Source organism: Lissotriton vulgaris, chromosome 1_1, assembly GCF_964263255.1.
Source record: "Lissotriton vulgaris chromosome 1_1, aLisVul1.2, whole genome shotgun sequence".
NCBI classification, from domain to species: Eukaryota; Metazoa; Chordata; class Amphibia; order Caudata; family Salamandridae; genus Lissotriton; species Lissotriton vulgaris.
The window spans coordinates 364,591,765-364,611,665 of NC_141685.1; positions in this window are offsets into that span (position 1 = coordinate 364,591,765).

Below are 19,901 nucleotides of genomic sequence, written 5' to 3' on the forward strand. Positions count from 1 at the left end.
GTGCTCAAGAAGCCCTCAGTCAGACTCCGTCCCCGACGACCACACCCAACGTCCACAGGGACAATCCCATATCCGGGACAGAAGAGACCCAGCCAGGTAAGTAAACCCCACCCGCAGGGCAAATGAGAAGCTCTGGGAGTGGGGGAGAGGGGGAGGAGATGGGGCAAAAGGAAGAATGCCACACTGACCAGGACACCCACGCACCCGCCTGCCGCCCAACCGACGGCTGAGTCCTCCACCCCAACCCTGTGCCGCAGCACCCCCACTCCTTACCACCACTCCAAAGCGGTGAAGCTCGCCGGGGCCCAGACCCCACGTCCAACAGGAGCAGGTGATGAGCAGCAGGCCTCATCACATGAGCACTACAAAAGTGCAACCGCCATCTTAACACTCTTGGCCACTCTTGGCCACTCCCCGAGCCCCAGACTTTAAGGTGTAATGTATAGTTGGTCATTTACAGTGGCTGGCATATTGGCTTGCTGGCCATAATTCATTCGAAATTGGGTACACACCTGCACAATTATGGCTCGGAACACTACAAGCTCTACTTTGCCCAGAACACGGGAGACCAAAGGAAATCCCCCTACTTCTTTAGGTAGTGCTCAACTACTGGAAAGTAGCACTGAAATACACAAATACACCCACCCCATATGCCCCGAACTTTCCTCTCTGTCGTCTCCCAACACCGCAAGGGATTTTGTCAGCCACAGATTGGCTCCTTGGGAGTATGGTGGAATCACGACGGTAGGATCTCTGTTCAATGATAAAACTTTAATGCCTTACGCTGAATTTGTGTGCACCCATGATATATCGAATACATTGTTCTTGACCCATGTTAGCAAAATACACTTTATCCGCCGACACTGGCTCGTTGAACAGCGAGAGCCCCCTACATTCCAATTGTTACAAACATTACACATAATGGGCCATGGGAGCCACTTAGTTAGATGGTTTAGGGAGCATTTAGAAATCCCACTGCTATCTATTAGGCAGAAATGGGAGACGGATATTGCACTGGCCATTACGGACAAAGAATGGGCAGTTATCCTTGATTACCTCAAACAAATATCTCGCAATGTCAGATTCAAATTCATACAGCTTTCATTGCTACAAAGGACATAAACTTAACACCACACAGAGTCCATACAATGTACCCATCGGCTCCCTAGGAATGCTCCTGCTGCCACCTGCCTGAAGCCAGCTTGATCCACATGCTTTGGTACTGCCTCTCACTGCAAGTGTATTGGAAGGAAGTTACTAGAGGTTTGTTGCATTAATCCAATAGACCTTCTTGGTCCACTATTGAAGTGTGCCTATTGGGATTATCCCCTCTACCAAGGAAAGCTGTGGTGTTGCACCTCTTCACTGATCTCTCCCTAATATTGGCGAAAAAAATGCTCACGCAGTGTTGGAAATCCCACTCGGCACCGAGAGTGGGAGCTAGGGGGGAATAAGTAATATGCTGGGCCACGGCAGAAAGAGAGGCCCTACAGCTGGAGGAATATAGAGGTCTTCGGAAAAAGCCTATATCAACGGAGTGGGCCAACCTCCTGGAACAATTTAAAGCTAACACCACTACCAATTAACACAAACACGAAATGAGCCATCCGTATATACTAGACTATTGCACATTGCAATATTAGAGATAATGGGCCTGTTTTAAGGCCGTTGACACACTCTCTCTCCTCTCCCTGCCACCCCCCACAGACTTTTGGCCCCTTCTAGTTTAATGTATATGTCACTATGACCGGACCACCCAAGCGCATTTCAGGTGGGAGGGCGAAAGGGTGGAGCACATTGCTCCGAGATAGTATCATGTGTCGCAATCTTAGTACTACAGTTACCATTATTTCTTATTTAGACCATTACATCAGCAATGCTTATTGTATTCTGTATGTGAAATAACATCAAGATATGTTCATTGAGATGATTTATATGTATGTACATTGATTATCTGAGGAAGTAATGCTACTGTATATGTGTACTGCTTTGAAAAGTTCAATAAAACATGTGATAAAAAAATTTGACTGTCATAAAGTATGGGGTAAATTATGTAGTTGAAAATGTGACTAGAAAGGGAATGTTAATATCGATACATACAATGTCGATATACACCATGATATGTGTACATATAATAACGAACTTGCATCTCTGTTGTTGAATTCACCCGATATGACCTCCCCCTCAAACCAGAGTCAGAAATATGTGGCCCTTAGATAAACTTGCAAACAGGAAATCCCAGATTGATCGCAGAGTGATCTCAGGAGATTAGCCTCCACAAAAACACGTTTGGCCAGTGGGGTGCATGTTCTCAAAACACAATAAAGTCAAATGCCACACTAGTTTAGGAACACACAGCTAATCAGAACAGAGCATGCACACTACACGCATGTCAGACATCTGGTCACATACCTCCTACCTCTGTATTGTGTCGACGCAGGGTCGGGACCCACCTGCGCTTCTTATCTAATGACCAGATTTATGGTTTTATAACTACGCTCATATTCCTGTTCTAAAAAGAATGTACACATTATTTTATTACACTTTGAGAAATGTATAAACTAACGGTCAAAACCAATGTACTTTAACACAGTCTTCAGATCCTGACTCTGTTGCCCCTGCTGTCCTCAAATAAACCAACTGTTCCTGTTTTGCCAAACGCCTGTAGTCTTTTATTTTTCCAAGTAAATTCCTATTTGAGCAACAAAGTCATAATTTTTTTCTCTGCCAGATTTTTAGGTGTTAGTTGTTCGGGCCGCTGGGTGTGATACAGATGGAACGCCTCTGGGTGTGATACAGGGTGCAATTATTGATATAAGTTATATGTGTGAAGTTGTAGTGCTGGAAATTACTGCCATCTGTGTTTTCTCCTATACATTGTGTATTTGTCCATGACCCAGTGTTTCATATGAAGGCGCTGCTATTTCTCACAAACTGTTTTTGATGCTGTAGGAAAGTAGGATCTGCTTTCATGGTTACACCCACTTTGTGCTTGGTGTCAGAATGTTTTCGAACTAGTCTGACTGGGAACCTGCTAACCAGGACCCCAATCACTGCGCTTTCTCCCTAAATTGACCATGGTAAGTACTTTGTACATCTACAAGTGGCTACTGGTGTACCTTTGTAAGTCCCCAGGGCATAGGTACAGTTGGGGTCTCCAATGGGCTGCAGGATCTATTGTGTCCCCCATAGAAGTCCACTTAAACTGTGACTACAGGCCTGCCATTGCAGCCTGTGTGAGTTGGTGCTTGCACACCAGTTATACGGTTCCTTATATCTGAGGTCACTGAACTTTAAACCTATAAGGCAATTCTATGGAAGGCTCTACAGTCCTGAAGGCAGGGTGCTTGGTTATAAGTGTGAGGGTGCCCCTAAATGAGCAGGACACCCCTTCAAACCCTGGAGTCAATTCTCCAGGTTTTGTAAGTGTGGCCAGCCATTTTAATACACATAGTGGACATTAGTCCTTAAAATATGTCTAACCATATAGTGGTTGCACCAACCTGGGTATGACTCCAACATACTGGAATTGTACCCAACATCCATTTTGGTGTTTGAAGTATGATCCCATATGCTAGGGGATCCCTTGGGTGTCTCCCTGTACTCCTGGTAACAGCCTTTCAAGGTCTAACAGCAAGCTAGTGCTGCTCCCGACCACAGACATCGTTCTGGCCTCCTGCTGCTGAGCCAAACTCGAGCAGGGGAAGGTAGAACAATAGATTTCCTATCAAAGGGAGGTGTGACCACCTCCCAGACAGGACTTAGTGTATTGGGCTGGGGTGGGGTCACTTGGCAGTGCCACCAGACTTCTTTGAAGGGCACATTTGGTGCTCTCCTTGTATACTCCAGTTTGAGACAGTTTAGGGATCCCTTGGCTTCAGCTCTGGCATAAAACTGGGCAAAGGACATGAGAGTATCACCCCCCCTGCCCAGCCCCTCCGCGTCGAGGGACCCCTGAGTTGTTCCAACGCTTTCCCCAGGGCTTACCTGTGGGTGGTTTCCTTAGATTTGTTGTGGGACAAGACTCAAGCTTGAAACCACGTCACTCTTCAACCATCTGGACACTGGGACTTCGTTGGACGTCGCCTGGAATCGAGACTGCACCAAGGAAGACTCCTGCTGCTCCTGGTCTTGCTGTTCTCCAAATCTTCTTCGATGTTCGTGTCTGTGCTTCTTCCAGATACTTCGACAAACCTGAGAGCATCAAGGACACCTGAAATATTCTCCCTTGGAGTGAAGAAGTTACTCCCCTGCATCTGCAAGCACCGCAATGAAGCCGACCGGTCTGCTGCTACTGTCGTCCTATGGACTTCTCGAAGCTCTGCAATACAGGTTGTTCTGCAACTCCCTCGAGGCTTGACCTGTCTTCTCTGCAATTTTGAGGCCAGTATCCCTTGTTGAAACTGCTGGGACCGAAATCCTGTGCACCTCATCAACTTGCTGTTGCCAAGGCTTGTTGGCTCTGCACTTCAGAGATCTTTGGGCTACAAGAAGCTCCAGTCTCTAGCATTTCTTTCCTCAGCATCCTCACCTCATCCTCTGCACCGTGGGCCTTCACTCTCGGTGAGCTGCTCGAGGCCCACTTTCGACTCCGCTGCCTTTGGCCTGTGGGTCTTCCTGAGGGTCTTCACCTGCTTCTGTGGGCTCCCCCGCTTGTTCAGGGCCCGCTCTGACTCTCCTGCTGTTGGTGAGTCCCTTGAACCTTGCTGGTCCCAACAATGCTCCTTCCTCGATCTCCACGCCAGTGGTGGCTAGCAGGGCTTGTTGGTGCTCTCGCCGGACACCCACCACCTAGTCACTGGCATCCTAGGTGGGTCAGCTAGTGCACGGCTCCTGGTCTTCTTCAGCATTACCTGGTCCTCACAGCTGCAGCGATAAGGTCACTGTTGATTCTTCTGAACCTCGTGACGTCTGTGGTCATTGAGTCTTCGTGCCTCCTGGTCATGTCCAAGTAGTATAGACTCTGTCCCCTGTGCTTGCAGGTTCTTGACTTCCAGAACTCACCCTTAGATTCCCCCAGACTCCTTCCTGAATTTCTCCAGGGGCATTTTCTTCTACGTTTTCCATTGTCAACTACAGAGGTTTCTGATTTCTTTTCACCCCTATGTACCTGGCTTCCCTGGTGTAGGTAACCTGGTTCTATGGGCATCCACGGGTAGGGTGCCTTTCTAACCGTCCTTCCTCCAAGGGAATTCTTCAGGGTCCACTAGGAAGAATACTTCTTCTGCAAAACTGCAACCACAACTTCCTTATTGACTTCCTTTTGTCACGTGCCTGTGTTTCCACTGTGCACACAGCCTCAGTGAGGTTCCGGGGTACTTACCGTGGGTAGTTCCTTGTGTCCTCAGCTCCTCTGGGTCTTCTGGTCCAAGTCCCGTCCTCCTTTGCAGTTTGCATTCCACATTCTAAGTATATGGTTTTGTCTCCCCCTGCAGACCACTTTGTGCTACTTACTTTATTGCATTTGAAGTATTTTGGTGTATTGTGTTGATATCTCTGGGTAGGAGATATGCTAATGTCTTAGTGAGTGTTGTGTTATAAATAGAAATATTTTTATATAAACACTATGTTGTTCTTTTTTGTTTAACCTACACTACATGATTAAACTGGTAAAACAAGCTGCTTAACACTCCTTCAAGATAGGCCCGAAGGCTGTTCACCACAGCTGCCACTATGAGAGAGTTCTTTTCAGGGATGTGGAATTCCTATAGCCTGACAACCAGGACATATAGTTTGGGGTCAAGGGCAACATGTTTCCATGTTTTTTTGCCCTTGGGACAAGTAGGCCCAACCCTCTGCAGCACAAACCCTTTGGCTGCCAGTTTACAATACCACATAATGGATCAGGGAAGGACTCTGTCCGCAGTTAAGGTAATATTATTGCCCATATGTTAATGCTGTTCAAACTTGTATTTATGGTTCTTTGATTGAAAGCCTTTATTATTAAGGTGAGCACTTAAGTAAATGTAGTAAGCTCACACTGCAGTACTAACAGTGGTTCCAGTATAAACATTTGTACACACATTTTCAAAGTTTAGCAATATGAGGTTATGTATAAGGCTCCCAGAATGCTCGATAATTTTATGCAAATATTTGCAGAAGTTTGAAAGCAAGATTGATACTTCTTTGCTTTCAAAATATAATGTTCATAAAAAGCAGGAAAAATCATTTTGCTAAAGTACTGTAAAATTTCAGATACCATTTTTTTGCAGCATGTTTTAGTAACGTGTTGATGAATGCTAGTATTTCCCAAAAATATTCATAATGGAAAAGCAGTGTAACCAGTTTCAATAAGATAATGGGAAACAAAAATAAACAAACAATTGCAAAGCCAGTAGGTTTGAAATTGGTGGTCAGCTTTTTAGTTTTGTCAATGTGACTTGTTTTTGCATGGTTTTTGAGCTTATTGGTGTGGGAGCTGCCGGGCCCTCAACATTATAACAAACATTGGCAAAAGCAAAGACTTGTTTTTGGGTCTTAAAAAGCACACACTGCCACATAGTTACTGGCACTGTACAAAACTACTTTGTGAGCAGATATGCTCCTTGTGAAAGAGCAGAATGCTGTCACTCACAGTGAAGTCAGCCGATAGAGCGAGAGAGGCAGAATTTTAATAAACACAAAAGATTACTGTCAACGCCAGCCAAATTAGGGGCCCAATTATTAAAGAAAGTCTCAAAAGTGCACCCATGGTATATGTCCTTGCATTAAGTGCAGCTATACCGCTTTCGTGAATTCCCAAGGATTTACAGAAGTAGGACAAGAAATAGTACTCCTAGAAAATAGTTGTTCCAAATGGGGGTGGGGTCGCACACTACTCACACCCAGGCGGTGTCGCCCCTCAGGACTCTGGTCAATGTAGTAACGTGTTCGCAATGCATCATCTTTCGATCTTCTGCTATCTTCGCTGTCTTCGCCATCCCTGGACACGTGTTTCGGGGTATCACCCACTCGTCAGCAGGGATAGGCAGTGTTCTGGGGTTGCCGATGGCTGTCAATATCTGCCAGGTATAGTACCACACAGGCGCGTAGGTGCGGGATCCCAGACTCGTCAGCCCGCTGCTCAAGGGAGCTTTAAAGTTACAAATGGGGGTGGGGTTGCACACTACTCACACACCGGCGGTGTCGCCCCTAAGGACTCTGGTCAATGTAGTAACGTGTTCGCGATGCATCATCTTTTGATCTTCTGCTATCTTCGCTGTCTTCGCCATCCCTGGACACGTGTTTCGGGGTATCACCCCTCGTCAGCAGGGATAGGCAGTGTTCTGGGGTTGCCGATGGCTGCCAATATCTGCCAGGTATAGTACCACACAGGCGCGTAGGTGCGGGATCCCAGGCTCGTCAGCCCGCTGCTCAAGGGAGCTTTAAAGTTACAAATGGGGGTGGGGTCGCACACTACTCACACACCGGCGGTGTCGCCCCTAAGTACTTTGGTCAATGTAGTAACGTGTTCGCGATGCATCATCTATCGATCTTCTGCTATCTTCGCTGTCTTCGCCATCCCTGGACACATGTTTCAGGGTATCACCCCTCGTCAGCAGGGATAGGCAGTCTTCTGGGGTTGCAGATGGCTGCCAATATCTGCCAGGTATAGTACCACGCAGGCGCGTAGGTGCGGAATCCCAGGCTCGTCAGCCCGCTGCTCAAGGGAGCTTTAAAGTTACAAATGGGGGTGGGGGTCGCACACTACTCACACACTGGCGGTGTCGCCCCTAAGGACTCTGGTCAATGTAGTAACGTGTTCGCGATTCATCATCTTTCGATCTTCTGCTATCTTCGCTGTCTTCGCCATACTTGGACACGTGTTTCTGGGTATCACCCCTCGTCAGCAGGGATAGGTAGTGTTCTGGGGTTGCCGATGGCTGCCAATATCTGCCAGGTATAGTACCACGCAGGCGCGTAGGTGCGGGATCCCAGGCTCATCAGCCCGCTGCTCAAGGGAGCTTTAAAGTTACAAATGGGGGTGGTGTCGCACACTACTCACACACCGGCGGTGTTGCCCTAAGGACTCTGGTCAATGTAGTAACGTGTTTGCGATGCATCATCTTTCGATCTTCTGCTATCTTCGCTGTCTTCGCCATCCCTGGACACGTGTTTCGGGGTATCACCCCTCGTCAGCAGGGATAGGCAGTGTTCTGGGGTTGCCGATGGCTGCCAATATCTGCCAGGTATAGTACCACACAGGCGCGTAGGTGCGGGATCCGAGGCTCGACAGCCCGCTGCTCAAGGGAGCTTTAAAGTTACAAATGAGGGTGGGGATGACACTACTCACACACCGGCGGTGTCGCCCCTAAGGACTCTGGTCAATGTTGTAACGTGTTTGCGATGCATCATCTTTCGATCTTCTGCTATCTTCGCCTTCTTCGCCATCCCTGGACACGTGTTTCGGGGTATCACCCCTCGTCAGCAGAGATAGGCAGTGTTCTGGGGTTGCCGATGGCTGCCAATATCTGCCAGGTATAGTACCACACAGGCGCATAGGTGCGGGATCCCAGGCCCGTCAGCCCGCTGCTCAAGGGAGCTTTAAAGTTACAAATAGGGGTGGGGTCGCACACTACTCACACAATGGCGGTGTCGCCCCTAAGGACTCTGGTCAATGTAGTAACGTGTTCACGATGCATCATCTTTTTATCTTCTGCTATCTTCGCTGTCTTCGCCATCCCTGGACACGTGTTTCGGGGTATCACCTCTCGTCAGCAGGGATAGGCAGTGTTCTGGGGTTGCCGATGGCTGCCAATATCTGCCAGGTATAGTACCACACAGGCGCGTAGGTGCGGGATCCGAGGCTCGTCAGCCCGCTGCTCAAGGGAGCTTTAAAGTTACAAATGGGGGTGGGGTCACACTCTACTCACACACCGGCGGTGTCGCCCCTAAGGACTCTGGTCAATGTAGTAACGTGTTTGCGATGCATCATCTTTCGATCTTCTGCTATCTTCGCCTTCTTCGCCATCCCTGGACACGTGTTTCGGGGTATCACCCCTCGTCAGCAGGGATAGGCAGTGTTCTGGGGTTGCCGATGGCTGCCAATATCTGCCAGGTATAGTACCACACAGGCGCGTAGGTGCGGGATCCGAGGCTCGACAGCCCGCTGCTCAAGGGAGCTTTAAAGTTACAAATGAGGGTGGGGATGACACTACTCACACACCGGCGGTGTCGCCCCTAAGGACTCTGGTCAATGTTGTAACGTGTTTGCGATGCATCATCTTTCGATCTTCTGCTATCTTCGCTGTCTTCTCCATCCCTGGACACGTGTTTCGGGGTATCATCCCTCGTCAGCAGGGATAGGCAGTGTTCTGGGGTTGCCGATGGCTGCCAATATGTGCCAGGTATAGTACCACACAGGCGCCCCTTTGCATTGCGGCAAAGGGGTGTTTCTTTCGTAAGTTTACCCCACCAACCAAAGCCTGTCGATAAATCGCAAAGACAGTTCTGGTCGCGGGCGGCAACACACCAAGCCCGCGACCAGACACTAGCACAATTGAACCCATTCGAACACATATAGAAACCAAATACAAAGGTCAAAAGAAAGTAAAGAGAGAGGCATTATTAGAACAGTGAGCCATCTTCGAGGAAGCGCAGATAACCAGTCCTGCACTACAGATATCAAACATGGCGTCATTACCTTCCCCACAGTATGCATTTATGGAGGTACTCTTGCCTGCTCTCCATGCATTAGTATACTTTAATCCATCAGTGGAAGAAGCCGGCGGCCCCCCTACTGAACTATGAATGGAAGATTACCAGGCCAGCAGGCCCAGGATGTCCCTGCGCAACCCCAATTCGGTGCAAGTGCTCCCGGAAGTTCAACCCCTGTCCGTTGCATCCAACACTTAGAACCCCAGCAGCGCTGAGAACACTTACCCCCACTGGTCTAAGTGAACACATACGAGTGACAGGGGCGTTTGTAGTGGTTCTAGACATTGACACAACTAGCAGTGGAAGGGGCCCCAGTCTCCCAGGAACTGATGACGAGTGAGAGAATTTGGGACTTGCACCAGCCAATGTTTCAGAGGTAAAGGAACTCTTTCACTGGGCATGAATGAAAACTATGGCCCAATCCTGCACATTTCGGCTATGCAATGGAGCCCCTCCACGCTGATGGATATGTACTGGCAGTGCAGCAAGTTTGCCTACACTAAACTTGTCCATGGTAGGTGCAGACTACCATCACCACATACAAACTGACACTGGTCATTCCTGGAGAAGAACTATCAGACTTGTTCCGGCACTCGCTAGAAAGTAAGACAACCCTGCTGCATCAGGGTCTTGAAAAATGAACTATGGTTGTTTTGGATGGGCTCAGTACAAGGATATTCCAGAAGAACACAGACTCTTCTCAGACTCACAAGAATGGAGGGGAGGGTCCATACCCTTCTTCACAGTACAGACAAAAGCTAATACCAACTGGCTACAAATACCCTGGTGGAAAATGCTTAAGATGATGAACAGCACTTAGCTCAGCCTTAGTTCGTTCAAGGAAGAACTGAAAGCAATCTGCCTCATGGTGATGCAGCATCATTATGTGTGAGACAAATGACTGTGATGGAGGGAGGGGTGTGTGCCAATATTGGTGTGTCCTGCTGCACATTTAGCCCAGTGAATGACCTGGGTAATGGGGCATTGACTCTTGCCATCCAAGCACTGCACCATTTACAAAGAGACATGAATGAGGAGAGAGGTGCCACTGAAGATGATGGGTACTCAAATTGGTTCTCCTGACAACCCTGGTGGCATTTCAGATTGTGCACATCGTTATTGTAAGTTTTCATCATGTTCTTGTTAAGTTTGTGGTTCCGGGCAATTGGGGATTTCCTGCTTTAAAAACGCACTCATCAAATTGAGTAAAATGCCAGTAACTAGGAAAGTAATAATTGTTGAAACAAAAGTCATCCAATAAAATAACTGTAACAAAGTATTGGTTAGATAGTGTTGTTTAAAATGCAACTGGAGGTAGGAATTTAATGCGGAAAAAGTTGATGTCAATATGAACATTTATATATTCGTTTGTGAAAACAAAATAGAATCTTTGTTGAAGAATTCAACTCCAACTAAGAAATACATTGTCAGGCAGGCTCAGACCCAGGCCTGACGTCCTTGATTGACAGGTCACAGGTGGGATAGCATGTAGCCAGCAGACAAACGCACAAACAGTAAATCCCAGAGCAATGCCACAGATAGGGGCAACGATTGCACAATGGTGCAGGGAGATTAGCCCCAATAAAGCACACATGACAAGTGGAGTGCCCATGTTTCCAAACACCATAAAGTAAGATGCCATAAGTTAGGAACTCATTGCCAATCAGGACACAGCGCACACAGTACATGCAGTGATCACATGCTCCCCATACCGGACATCTGGACACGTTACCCAACTGGCCGCATTGTCTCCAAAGTAGGGCAAGACCTACTTGGATTACTCATCCAATAGATTAATTTATGACTTCAAAGACAGAAGTTCACATTCCTTACCAAAAAAGAATCGCCGGAATTATTTTATTGCATTCAATGTACTGCATAAAAAGATGTTAGACCAATTGTAAATTGAGACAGTCCCCAGACCCTATGCCTGTGGCTGATCTCCTGGCTGAATTATTTAATTAGGCAAACTGTTCCTATTTTGCCAAATGCCTCTTGTCTCTTGTTTTCCAAGGTTTTTTATGCTCAATCAACGTAGCGATTTCCTAATTGTGAATTTTAGCAATTCACAATTAGGAAAGGGCTAAATGGCATGTATGGTCGCTGGACAGATATAGTGACTTGGAAACAAGTTGCATCGCTAAATACACAATTAGCTATTACTTAAAGTGCGAATGCAGTTGCAAATAGCGAATGCGCTCACAAATGTGCAAAACGGCTTCCTGGTTTGGGTAAGGACCCCACAAATAGGAAGTGCTGCCCAGGAGAAGCCAGGAGAACAGGCAGAGTGAGGAGGGTAGAACTGCTGCACAATCAAACTTGAAGTTTTCCGAAAAAGAACTGGAGATACTAACCGAGGAGTGCTGAAACAACCATGAGCAGCTGTTTAGCCGTGCATCTATGGCTGTGCCTGTGACCCAGAAACACAACATCTGGAAGGACATGCGGCAGAAAATTAACAATGTAGATATGGCACAGAACTCAGTGGAAGAAATACGGAAGAGGTGGTATGACCTCCGATCTCACCAAAAGAAAGGATGGCAACATGCCTGAGTGAGTCCCAGGCAACAGGAGGTGGTCCCTCAACTGTACTCCTACCCACTATACTGGAAGCAATGGTACAGACTACACTGGAACCAGAGACATTAGTTGGGTTTGACATCCTTGACACTTCTGCACCTGTACCATCCCCAAGTAAGTGTACATTTATAAAACTGTCTACTACATGCTTGTAAAACTAGAACTAATACAGGCAGATCAGTATAGGACCATTACATAGTTACAATTATGGTGCATCATGGAACTTGTAGTCAGAAAGTAACACACTGTAGTCTGTGTCAGACATTTATTAAATCATATTGTACAAATAAAGACAAATATGTTCCCCATATAATGACATTAATAGCATGTCCATTCACCAAATAGATGCACTTGCTGATGAAATTGAATGCCCAATTGATGAGGGAGGAGGACAGGCAAAAATGGTGGAAGAAGAACCAGTAGTGTTGGAGAGTCTCCTCACACCACCTTGTGGCCTCTCAAGTGGTGCATCTTTTGCCCCACTGCCACCATCATTTGAGGATGAGGATGCCATCCAGCTGCTCACTCCAATCCTACCACCAGTTGACAGGCCCAGACACCGGCATACCACAGTGCATGCTTGTAGGCGCTGAGATATTTCATATGTACACCAGCCTTCTGGGTCCCAGGCAACTGCAGAACAGCAAGCGTCATTCAGCGGGGTGAAGGCATCCATGCTGCAGATTCAGCACCTGCAGCACAAACAAATAAAAATTGACAACAGAAAATTGCCTAACATTCAGCATGCAATTTCAGTAGGTTTTAATACAGTGGCTACTAAAAATGGAAAACCTAAGTGTCCTAGAGAAACTATGCACACAGATGGCAGAGGACACTGGCAATCAGAGGGGAAGAGAGAGGAGCTGTGGTGTAGATATAGGTGCCTTAACAAGGTCCATTGGAATACTTGCACCTGCTGCCTCAGCCTTATCAAGGCATATTGTAACACTACAGGTCGAAATAGGGCACTTCAGAAGGGATGTGTCCAGAGACCTTGGCAAGATTACCACTGTAGTGGAAGCCATAAGGAGAGCGCGTGTTGCAAGTGGGGTGGGTGAAGGGTAAACTGATAGTGAGGCGTTGTCCTTTGTCAGTAACATCTCTTCCACAGAAGCATGTGTGCTGCGATGCAGTAGTAGCCGTACTCTTGCACCTAAAACATGGTGGCACGTCCTATTCTGGAAAAGTCACAAAAAAATCAGAAAGTGGCAACATTGTTTGGTTTCTTTTAGGTTGCTGCTGTAACCAACTTACATGTTGATCTCATGTTGTATAAATGTATGTGTTAGACAGATTGTTTGGAAAGAGTTGTGAAACACCTGACACTAAAGGTATCTTCATTTTAATAAATCAAACTGTTGTGGAACCATTTATTTCACTTTGCGGAACTAACCCTACTTACTGTGCAAAGTAATGTGTGGCAATGTGGCCCCGGAACCTTCTGTCCTCCACTGCTCTGCTCTGCTCTGCTGGATGATGAACTGGTGGGCCATGTTGTTTATCCTCAGAATCAGATTCCAACACTGCAATGTGTAGGTCTCTCCTGCAGGCAATGTTGTGTAGTATGGCACATGTTGCTACCATCTTACAGGCAATTTCTGGAGCATATTGTAGGGCACCTTCACTCTTATGTAGGCAGCTAAACTGTGATTTTAGGAGCCCAAATGTCCACTCAATGGCAGTCCTGGTGCGACAATGTGCAGTGTTGTATCTCCCGTCATTCTGGGTCGTGGGAGAGAGGTAGGGTGTGACAATTCAGGAATGTAGGGCATACGCACTGTCACCCGAAAAACATACATTAGTGTGAGACAACATACATTATGTGTCGATTGGGCAATTACAAATCTGTTTTGACATTTATTTTCAGTACCTAATAAATATTCGTCATCAAATTTCCCTCTTACTAGTTGTTCGGTATATTCCACTGTGACTAAACATGAAGGAGTCATAGCTGCTCCCTATAAATTGTGACACAATATCAGTGATAATGTTGTGGGCATTGCATACCACTTGAATGTTAAAGGAATAAGTATTCTTTCAGTTCCTAAAAAGATATTCAGTATGGGATGGTAGACATATGGGCACATGTGTCCCATCTATACACCCTATGACATGGGGAAAAGTGGCAATCCGGTAAAATTGCTATTTTTTACTTTGAATTACCGGTGCATTCCTGGGCATGTATATGTGGTGGTGGATGTAAAGAAGCATGGCTTCTAGGAATCTCCTGAAGAAATGCAAAAGCTCACTTTGAGACACTGCTCCTGCAACAGCTATCACATCCTGGTAACTTCCACTGGATAAAAGGTGTTCGACACGGTTAATCACTCGATATTTATGCAACGACTAAAGGTAATTAGAATTCGGGACACCGCACTAGCCTTCCTCACCTCCTTTTTGACAGGCAGAGAACATAGGGTCTCCTGGGACAACCTTAAATCTGGCAAATTCTACCTCCCATGTGGAGTGCCATAGGGGTCGGCACTCTAGCCCACATTGTTCAACGACTATGTGACTTCGTTGGGTAAATTTGTCAAAGACCACAGCTTCTCGCTTGTATCGCACGCCGCCGATACTCAAATTATAATTTCTATTTCATCCACGGAAAATACGCTGTTGGCTAGGTTTCACAGCTGGCTTGAGCACATCATGAAATGGATGCACCAAAACTATTTAAAACTAAATACTGATAAGACGGAGGTTATGGAATTGTGCACTGGTCCTACCATCTGGAACTTTGCCTGGTGGCCGGCAGTGGCAGGAGTCTGTCAGGTACCAGTGGCCAAAATGAGAAACCTAGGCGTTGTATGTGAGGTCGAGCTCAGCTTTGCTGGGCAGATCAATCAGGTAACCTCGACCTGCTACTTCACTCTAATGATACTGTGGGAGATTTTACCTTTTCTCCTACTGGAGCTGAGGAAAATCGTTGTGGTAGAACTCATTCTCTCTCACATAGGCTATTGCAACGCCTTTTACTTAAAGGTCAACAAGCGGCAATTATCCAAGCTGCAATCTTTGCAGAACGCTGCAACTAGAACGTTGCTGAATATTCCAAAATATAATCATATATCTGTGGCTATTAGGAATCTCCACTGGCTCACAGTTAAAGAGTGGATTGAATTCAAGGCATTATGTCTGGTCCATAAAGCCCTATCTGGTGATGTCCCAACAGATTATCACAAACTATTCCAATGGTACACCCCCGACGCTCACTGAGATCAGTCAATCAAGCACTAGTTAATGACCCTAAAATCAAGAAGGCAAGATGAGGAGGCAGATGTCTCTCCCATCTAACTTCCAAACCTTAGAACAAACTACCTCTGAACATCAGCGCTCAATCTGTCCATTCACAATTACGGGGCTCATTGAAAACCTGGCTCTTCCCTTTACAGTAGGAACCTGAACTCTCCTGGTTTCATTGCATTTCTTTGCTACCCCATCACTAAGATGCCTCGGCAATCGAGCGCTTTATAAACCTTTACTTACTTACTTACATCACCTGCACGTGGGTGGGGATGGAATTGCTGCGCAGAGTACTGCTTTCTAAATGTGGCTTCAAACTGGCAATAATATCCAAAATTACATTGCCACTTAGGCATAGATGCATCAAGCTAAATAGCGATCGCAATCGCTGCAAAACAGTGATTGCGATTGCAATTCCCACTTCTGCAATGCATCAAGTACAAAAGCAGCAAATTGCGAATTTGCAAAACAAAGAATCGCTAAACCATTAGGAAGCCCCCATTGCGATTCCTTAAAAGCGATTTCCCACATATTTAGCTAAATCATTTGCGAATTTGCAGCCAAATAGTGAATTCGCAAATAAATCGCTATTCCCATTCATCATCAATCGCACATAGCGAAAATACCATATATAGCTAAATACGAGTCGCAATTTAAGGAGAATCAAAACCAGGTGGTAACCATGAAGTCAAATTGGCAAAAAAATATATATATTTTGCAAACAACAAACAGGTGTTGGGTAAATCAAAAACACTTAAGGAGACTCAGTAGGAGTATGAGGAAAGTCACAATGGCAGGTCTCTACATCATGGCAAGGCGGCTGAGGCTCCAGGCTGCAGCCCAGAACCGACGCAGGATCCAGGAGCGCATCTTCCGGCTGCGCATTACACTACTGGGACAGACTGAAGAGGAGATCTACTCCAAATACAGGCTCAATGGGGCAATGATTAAGAAGCTCATCAGAGACCTTGACCCCCTGATGCAGCACCCAACACAGAGCAGCAATGACGTGCCCACCCATGTCCAGTATACTGTCATGCTGCCTACAGAGTTTCCTGGATGCCATGCTGAGCCAGATACATCACTACATCACCTTCCCAACAACCCAACAGGACTTATTGCAAACTAAACTGGACTTCTATCACACCGCCCATTTCCTCCATGTCATTGGCTTGCTCGACTGCACCCACATTCACATCTGTCCACCCGCAGAGACCGAATACATGTACTGGAACCGTAAGTCATACCACTCCCTCAACATTCAGATGGTCTGCCATGAAAAGACCATCATTACAGACATTGTGGCACAATACCCAGGGAGCACGCATGATTTGTTTATCTTCCGGCACAGCGGCATACACACCCACTTGGTCACGGGTGAATTTGGCCAGGGACATCTCCTAGGTAAGTACACATGCCCACATACAGTATGTCAAGACCAATTTGCCACACATAACAGGCACTGACCCTCTGCTCCTCCTTTCAGGTGACAGCGCCTACACCCTCCGTGAATACCTCCTCACCTCATACCTCAACCCAGCAACACCACAGGAACGGAGGTACAATGCTGCGCATATACACGCCAGAAATGTGACAGAGCAAACATTTGGCATGTTAAAGAGTCGATTCTCCACAAGTCTGGCGGGGCCCTAGAAATACCAGCCCAAGATCTGCTGCTGCATCATTGCCATGTGCCCCATGCTGCACAATATTGCCACAAAGTGGAGGATACCTGTTGAGGTGTCTGGTAGTGAGTCGGGACAACCTGCCACCTGCACATGTGCATCATGCACATGGGGAGAATCCTGCTGAAGGTCACAGGCGCTTTGCCAACATCACACATAACTATTTCTAGTGCATCCATACCCCTCACACAACACTGCACTCATGCAAGCCACATCAATGATTGACATGAGGAAGAATTGTTTTCAAAATAAAGCCTTTGTTTAATTCACAAGCTCTTGATGTGCTTACGTCAGCAAAGAATAGGGGTACTGTATTCAGACATCCAAGCTCATGTAATCTGAGCTGGCGTGCATGGTTTCCTCACCACAGCACTGCCGGAATTGTCAAGTAACTAGCGCCTCCTGACGGACGCAACCTGTCTCCTCTCACCCTCCACGTCAGGCAGGTTTTGTCGGGATGCAATGTTGGCACGGGAACTGCTCCGCCTTTTTTGTTTGCACCGGCACAGACAGGCTGCTGAGGCTAGATGTACCTTCGCTGGCATCATCCCCCCCTTGCATTGCCATGGTCTGCTGCCTGTTGGTGCTCCACAGTGTTGGTGACCTGCTTCAGGGCCCTTACAACGTCAGCACAGCATTGGACCATCTGGATTTGCATGGCCAATGATCTACGCGACAGCTGGGAAGTGGTGTTCCCAATCAGGTGATTGGAACGTGTGTAGGCAGATAGCCATGTGAGCATCTGCCTGTGGCGGATGATGTCCTGCTGCGCTACCATCAGCTGGTTGCTCTCCTTCACAGCTGTGGTCAGTTCCTGCACACTCTCAGTGAGGAGACTAATGTTGCATGCAGTTTTATATACCTGCAGCTGCATTGCTGCCATGTGCTGCACCTGTTTACGGTGCACAGCAAGCATCTGAGCCTCAATGCCCAGGCCCAAGTTGTGTGCATGTTGCTAAATGTCTGCTGTGGTGGGCACGGAGCGCTGCTGCCGTAGCCTGCTGCTGGCGTGGGCCCGGACACTTGCTGGGCTTCGTGTCTGCCTCCTGGGTGGGGGTGGGATCTGCTCCACTGCTATGCGTGCCGAGGGGTTAGGTTGTGCTCCACCTGTAGCTTCCGTGGTGACCCTGGCTCTCGGTGCAGGTGCAGGTGCAGTTGCAGGTGCAGGTGCAGTTGCAGGTGCAGGTGCAGGTGCTGGCTGGCTCTCCCCCTCCGTCTCTTCAGGTGTCACCGCAATGTGGAGAATCTCACTGTCAGACGTGTCACCATCCGCAGCACCTGTGATGTGGATGAGTGCATGATTAATGATATGATTCAGGCACCTGGGATGTAGCAAAATGCATGCAGGCTCGCTATTGCTTGATGTCTGCATTCCCTGACTGGCTTTAGGGGTCTTTGTTACTTGACTATTCTGACTGTGTGTGGCTATCAGGGCACATTGACACACTACAGATTCCACAATGCATTAGGGCATTTGGGAGGAGCAGGGACTGAATTACTGGGGTTACAAATATGGATTGCACTGGGGGCATGGGCATAAGCATGGGCGAATTTTGCGGATCTCGCGTTCGCGAATTTTGCGGATTTGCGAACTCGCAATCCGCAAAATCCGCGAATTCCCGCGAATTTGCGGATTTTTTTTTTTTGTGTTCGCCCGTGTTTCTGCCAGTTCGCGAGGGTTTTTACAATTTCGCAATTTGCGAACTTACCTGTCGGGTCGCAAGTTTTGCGAACTTGTTGTTTCTTAGTGTCCAGCCTGTTTGGGACACTCTTCTTCATCACTGCCACTCTCTGTCACCACTGCCACTCTCTGACTACTCATGCCACCCTCTGGCCCACCCATGCCACCCTCTGTTTCATCACCACACCCTCTGGTTGTCCAGTGTACATTATTTTCGGCAAAGCAAAGCACACCTTCCCTGCCTCAAGTGACCTGAATTAATTTGGGGCTGATTAATGTGTCACAGAATATTTTTTTAGCTGGCACCTGCTTCCTTAGTGCGCCCTGATTAGTGATCTTTTGCACTTGCTAAGTGCTTTCATTGTTGCAAAATTAGTTACAACACCTGCCCTGCCCCAACTGACAATAATGAATTAGGGGCTGATTAATGGATTTTAACTTCCAGCCTGGCTCCTGCTTGTCTCCCTTAGCTGTAATTCAGGACCTTTGTGGCATATGTGTAACTATTCTGAGGTTCAGAGCAGGGTCACATAATAGTTGCAACTGGCAACTGAACTCTGGAGGGGCCCCTCAGGAAGCACTACAGGAAATGGCTACTAATGATGAGCCTGAACTTTTGAACCTGGCAAGTAGTTTCAGTTTTGCTAAGATCGTATTTCTGCAATTTAGCACTTATTCGCGGGGCGCGAAGTTGTACTGGGAAGCCGCGAACTCACGCGAACAGTGCGAGCAGTGCGAGCAAAATCCGCTGCTCGCGGATTTGCGGATTTCGCGGGAGATTCGCGAATCTCGCGGATTGCGAATTTCCCGAAAATCCGCAAAATCCGCGAGCGAAACGGATTTTCCGCCCATACCTACATGGGCATTGTTACGGTACGGGATCGGCGTAGCATGGCTCTTACCTTGAGATTGGTGTGTGGCACAGGAGGTGTCCAGTTGAGTGACGCCCACGCAGGCTGCAGGGTGGATGGTGTCCTCACCTCGGTCTTCCATGGGTGTGTTTTCAGGGACTGTGGAGTGTCCTCCTCCCGTAGCCAGTCTCTCCCCCAGTCTCTCAGTAATGCGCCCCTTGGCAC